This window comes from Elephantulus edwardii, unplaced genomic scaffold, assembly GCF_000299155.1.
Source record: "Elephantulus edwardii isolate Elephantulus edwardi_28Jun2011 unplaced genomic scaffold, EleEdw1.0 scaffold00034, whole genome shotgun sequence".
Lineage (NCBI taxonomy): Eukaryota > Metazoa > Chordata > Mammalia > Macroscelidea > Macroscelididae > Elephantulus > Elephantulus edwardii.
The window spans coordinates 2,346,057-2,352,638 of record NW_006399784.1 but is presented as its reverse complement, the minus strand read 5'-3'; the positions used below and the strand labels follow the sequence as shown (position 1 = coordinate 2,352,638).

At 43.2% G+C, this 6,582-nt stretch overlaps 1 pseudogene; it reads right to left on the bottom strand.

The window, feature by feature from the left end:
- Window positions 1–272: 272 nt before the first annotated feature.
- LOC102848092 lies at window positions 273–2,475 on the bottom strand (annotated as a pseudogene).
- Window positions 2,476–6,582: the final 4,107 nt, after the last annotated feature.

The window sequence follows — 6,582 nt, the reverse complement described above, 5'->3', positions numbered from 1 at the left end:
TAATGCCTTTGAGAAAAGCAGTTCATATTAAAGAAGCTAAAGCCAAGTTGCTCCTTGGAGACACTCTGATTAATATACTTTGAACATATTGCCAGGATGGATAAATCCTTGGAGTGCTTGGAAGTATGAAGGAAGAAGATCTCTCTTCAAGAGATGAAGACACAGGTTGAAATGGATTGATATAGCGACTGAGATAATGGGTGTAGATGTTTTGGAGAGAGTGATACTGGTTTAGGATAGGGTAGAGTTCAGAACTATGGTGCATAGGGCGTCTATGATGAGGTGCAATCGATTTCATGGCACACGGTGACACTTGTCTTTTTGGCAACGGAATGCAAGTCACAGAACTTTTCGTTGGGTTCCTCAGTCTGGAGTGCGGGACAGCTCGGAAGCCAAGGGCAGCACCGTCTCGGCAGTGTCGCCCAACATACAGCTGTGGGACCTCTCCAGGTGCCTAAGTAGGCAGCTGGTCCCGAGGTTGGTGGGCTTCTTGCCCCTGCTGATTGTCCGCCCACAGTGCAAGCACACCACCTTCGTGGAGTCGGCTGAGCAGATGGAGAAGTGATTCCACAGTTTGGAGGTCTTCTTGCTGCTGGCGGGAAACGTCCCCTGATTCTCCTTCGTGGCCACGGCTGGCGCGTCGGGTAGCTTGCCGGAGCCTTCCGCAGAAGCCAGCGTGGCGTAGGGTGAGCTGGCCAGGCTGGCCCCGAGGAAGGCTCGCTGGCTCCCAACCACTTCTGGGTGGTGCCGGTACAGGTGCCACATCAAACAGCTGGTGCCAATGTCTCCCTTCTTGCCCAGGCTGATGACACAGCTGCAGTACCTGCACGTGGCCTTCAGACTGTTCATGGGGGCCAGCGAGAAATGATGCCAGACTTCCGACTTGAGCCTCTTCACTACCTTCTTCTTTTGCTGGAACACCGTGCCACACACAAAGCCCTGAGGGCTCGGCCCAGCTTTCTTTTTGGGGGAAGACACACCTGAGACGCTGTCAGCCTCCTCCTTGGAGGACAGCACTGACTCATCCTCCATCAGACTGGACCGTCCCCAGGGATGAAGTGAGGCTGGGCGTCTTCAGGCAGCCGGTCCAGAGAGGAGGATGCTGAGATGGGCTCTCTGGACCCCTTGCCCAGAGAAGATGAGGCAGAGTGGAAGTCCCCATCAGAAGACAGCAGGGCGGGCAACAGGGTGGGGGTGTGGAGTAGAGCGGCGGGATGCCCAGGCCCCCTCATCCTCCTATAGCACGATGGTGCGGTGGGTTCGCCACATGTGAGGGATCAGACAGCTAAAGCCTAGGTCCTTTTCCGTTCTTGCCCAGACTGAACTCATTCGTGCATTGCATGCGGCCTTGGAGCTGTCCAGGGAGGACAGGTAGAAGTGCTTCCAGACCGCTGACCTGCTATGGGAGCCTAAGCAGTTCCTGGAGACGCGACCCTTCTCGGTACCAGCTTCCATGGCCTCATCGCACTGCATACTCGACTGATATGGGGAGGAGCCCACCAGGACTTCCTCTCTGCCATACTTCTCAGAAATGGATATGTCAGAGGAGACTTCTTCAGAAGATAACAGACACTGACTCCTCTGTGATCCCATCTGGGGACTGGGTCTTGGATGCAATTTTCTTGACAAGCTTGATGGGGAAGAAGATGGGCCCAAGGTCGCCCTCATCTGCATCCTGAGGCGGCAGCAGCAGCGAAGGGGCGGCGAAGGCAGCCACAGTGGGCATCCCCCCGTTCTTGGGTTGAGCACCGTGGGTGAGTGGACCCTCTTCGTGTGCCTCATCAGACAGCGGATGCTCAGATCCTTTTTTTCTTGCCCCGGCTGAACTCTTTCATGCAGTACATGCAGCTGGCCCTGGAGCTATCTCGGAGGGAGATGAAGAAGTGTTTCCAAGCGAGGGACTTCTTGCCTGGGCTCGTGCTGCTTCTTCTGGCCAGGATGCTCTGCGTCACAGCCTCCATGGCCACTTCGCATAGGATGCTGCTTTACTAGGAGAAGAAGCTGCCGTACTGGTCCTCACTGTACTTGCCAGGAGGCTGGCAGCCATGGTCTGCTTTTGGCTACCCTGCTACTCAGACCCGCCATGGTGATGCAGCAAGGCCCTCACCTCCATCCTCAGCAGGCCACTGCCGGGCAGCTGAGCATCCTCGTCCTCTTCTATCTGAAAAGCTACCTCGTAAGAAACAAACTCGTTGTCCCCTTTTGGACAAGATTCTTGACTATTTTCAATGGCTGACCATAGCCATTACTGCCTCTCCACCACGTTAACGATGAGAAGCTCGCATGCAGTGGACCAAGCTCCCCTGAGCCCCAGACAGTAGACGGTCAGCCTTTTCTGGACAGTGTCTCTTCTGAGATATCTCTGTGACCATGACCAACCAGACCTTGACCCCAGGCGTGCAGCTCACAGCAGCTTTCATCATGGGCCTGGCCGCCTGCCAGGAGCTGGCCTGGTGGCCCACTGTTGACATGCATCTGTGCAGTGGAGGTCTCCTTCTGGGCTGGGAAGCTGGATTCTCTTCGTTTCTAGAGCATTAATGTGATCCTTCCGTATCACTGGACATCATGCTGTCACAGCTCTGCGTCCCAGTTCCATTCACACTCCAAGTCAGAGGCTAAAGAGATCTGCGCCTCCCACTGAGCTGCCAGGCTTTGTTTGCCCCTGCACTCCTCCTACCTGCCCCAACACTTGTCTATACAAAGAAAGTTGGAAAATTAGCTATTGGTCAGCCAACAATGTACCCTAGACAAGTTGATACAAATTTTCTTCCCCTGAAATATGTTCAAATTCTCTTAACTCATGATTTTCAGTTCTGTAGGATTATCTTCCATTTATTTACATGTTATAAACCCTAAACTTACACTTGTGTTTACAAAAATGACTCGACGGCACATAACAACAACAATTTGAAAGACTGTACCTATTTCAGAGAAATAGGCTTTTTTCAGAGAAATTGGCTATAGAAATTGTTACATATCACTAAGATCACATACAAGTAAAATTTTGGTAAGCATAGTTTTCAAAAGTATAAAAAACATCAACAAGTTACTCCCAGAAATCCAAGCTGGTTTGGGAAGATGTAGCATAATGAGAGCTACCTGCTGATGTGAGATGCATTTTGATTGAAAACAGAGAATACAGGCAAAATATTTGTGTGTTATTAATCATACAAATGTATCCAAATAATGTGGATCCTAAAGACATTAACAATCACATTGTAAGAAATTGGAATTTCAGAACACCTAATTGTTTTCCTTAAGAACTTCTTTATGATCTAAAGAACAATGATCTGAACATGTGTTTTTAAATCAGGTAAAGTGTGGGTTTGTGTTGTACTATTTCCTGTAAGTATTCAACAATAATTTTGAGCAAACAACCCATAAACTATTATACATAAAGAAGAATGTTGCATTGGTATTGGAGAAAGACTCATTAACAACATGCAAAGGACATAATCTTGCTTGCTGAAAGTAAAATGAAAAGATGTATTGATTAAGATCAAAGAGTACGATCTTCAGCATAGATTTCATCTCATGATAAAGAAATTAAAAATCCTCACAATTTCGCCAGCAAGCAATACCGTGATAAATGGAGAAAAGATTGAAGTCAAAGATTTTTCTTTACTTGAATCCACAATTAAAACTCACAGAAGCAGTATTCAAGAAATCAGATGCTGTATACACTGGGCAAATTTGTTTCAGAAGAATTCCTGAAAATGTTAATAAAATAAAAATGTCAGTGTGAAGACTAAAGCTGAGTTTAAGCCAAACCAGAATGTTTTCAATCACCTCAGATGCTTAGCAATGATTAAGGAAGTCTGAAGAAAAATTGATTATTTTATGGCATTGGTGAGGAATATTAAATATATCACAGATTGCCAGAAGAATGAAAAAATCTGTTCAGCTAGATGCTCCTTAGAAGCGGGGATGACACTGACAATAAAGGAGATGCAAATCAAAACCACAATGACGTACCATCTTACTCTAGTAACAGTGGTAAAGTTTAATAGGTCAGTAAGTAATAAATGTTGTAGAGGATGTGGCGAGAAAGGAACTCTTACACATTGTTGATGGGATGGGATGGTAAAATGGTACAACCATTCTGTAAGGCAGTTTGAAGCTTCCTCTAAAAGTTCAACAAAGAAATCCCATGTGACCCAGCTATTCCACTACTTGGAATATACTCTGAAAAAAAAAGAGAACTGAGGCTCAAATGGAGACTAATACACCAGTGTTCATAACAGCATTATCCACCATTGCAAAAACATGAAAACAGCCAAGGTGTCCAATGACAAACGAATAGATTGAGAAATTATGATACATTCACACAATGGAATACAATATGCAGCATGCAGGAGCAATGATTTTGTAAATTGTTACCTAAATTGGGAGGGACTGGAGAGCATTTTGCTAAGTGAACTAACTCAGCCCCACCAGGACAAATATTATATAAAACTATTAAGTGGAAAACAAGAAGGTAAATTGTCATAGTGTCTGCCAGTAGCAAGTTACAACATCTCTTTCATTCTGATAATGGTAAAAGACCCAGTACTGTTTTGGACTTGTATATGCAGTCAATGTGCACTCGTACTGTGTTGACAAGTGCTATCAACAACAAACTAAAAAATGAATAGTTTTAGTACTACTCTTCATTTGGAGAAACAATGAAAGTTATACAAGTGTTCAGGTCTTTCATTCATAGGGTTGCTATGAGTTGTCTATGACTCAGCTGCACTTAACAACAACAACAACACTTAATAGTCATAGTTGTAGAATTCATATAACACATTGAGTTTCTAATAAAATGGTTGGCAGTTTGAATATACTTGGCACTCTGTAAAAAATTATTGACAACATTATCCCATGAAGATTTACTGTTGTTATTTGCCACTGAGCCAGTTGTAATTTGAAGCTGAATCTTTAGAGAATTTTCAGAAGATTTAAATTATGCAATGGGAAATCACCCATTTTTCTACCAAGTATTGGCTAATGCATCCAACCTGCCTGCCTTTGAGTTGTAAGTGCAACTATTTGTCTGCTAACTAGTCCACCTTTACTATCTTAGAAACAAAATTGCTGTGAGTTAGGACTGCTTTAGAGACAATGAGTTTGATAGAGGTAGTTAAGTTTTTGTTGTGTGCCAGTTAGTTAGTTAGCTAGTTAGTTAGTTAGTTGCCTTCAACTAATAGTAGCCCTATGAACAATAGCTCAGAACTCTGCCCTATCCTGAGCCAATTTCACTGTCTCTGACATACGTATTCCTATTACCCCAGTTACTAAATCAATCCATCTCATCCAAAGTCGTCTTCTCTTGTGCTATCCCTTCACCCTTCCAAGCATTATACACTTCTTCAACGACTAGTTCCTCCTGGCAACATGCCCAAAGTATGTGAGAGGGACTTTCAAAATCCTTACATCCAAGGAGCAGCTCGGTTTCACTCTCTCCAAGACATTCCTATTTGTTCTCTTAACAGAGTATCTACAATACTCTTCTCTATTCCTATTCCAGATAAAATGATCCAGTGGAGTGTAGAAATTATCCAACAATATCAATAATATTACATGCAAGCAAGATTTCGCTGAAGATTATCCAAAAACAATTGGAACAGTATATCAAGAGAGAACTGCCAAAGGTACAAGCTGGATTTAGAAGTCCCTGTGCCACTAAGGAAATTATAGCTAATGTTAGATGGATCTTAGCTTTTAGAAGAGATTACCAGGGGAATTTCTATATGTATTTCATTCACTTTGTAAAGGCATTTGGTTGTGTGGAGTTCAACAATTTATGACTAAACTTGACATAATGTGAATCCCAGACACTTGATTATGTCTATCTGAAACCTATACTTAGACCAGGAGGCAGTACTCAGAAGACAGCAAAGGAACATTGTACAATTCAAAATCAGAAAATGTGTAACCCAGGGATATATCCTATCTCTATACCTTTTAATTCTATGTGTGGAACACATCATATGGGAGGCTGGGTTCTATGAGGAAGACTATGGCAACAGGATTGGAAAAAAATAGCAATGCTTCAACAATCTTACTTGCATTTTATTCACAGTTACCCTTAACCCGAAATCAGGATTCTTCAGATACTCTCTGAATAACTTTTCACTTCTGTGAGGCTACTGGTAGGCCTATAGTAAAAATAGAAACCTTTTTTCAGGTCATATGTCAACACACGATGTCATTAAAACATCTAATCAATTTCTATTGAATAATAGCAGGATGTGGGATAATCATATAACTTGTGCTTACTGATTTACTCAGGTCAGCTTTCTTCTTCTCTCTATTGTAACATTTATTTGAGGATTCTATAATTTCTTAGATATTTTTATTTCATTGGGAATGACTGGATAGTCTTGGAATTTCTCTCCAGGGGACCATCATCAGCTTTTAATTATGTCTAATTCATGTCCTTGTCATTAAGTGAATCACAGCTCCACATATTATAGAGTAGAATTGCTTTGTTTTTTCTTCTTGACTATGATCTTTGTGGAAGAAGACTTTCAAGTAATCTGACATCATCAGACAGATTTTAATCACCAATCTTCAGATCACTGTCACTGTTGCTTTATT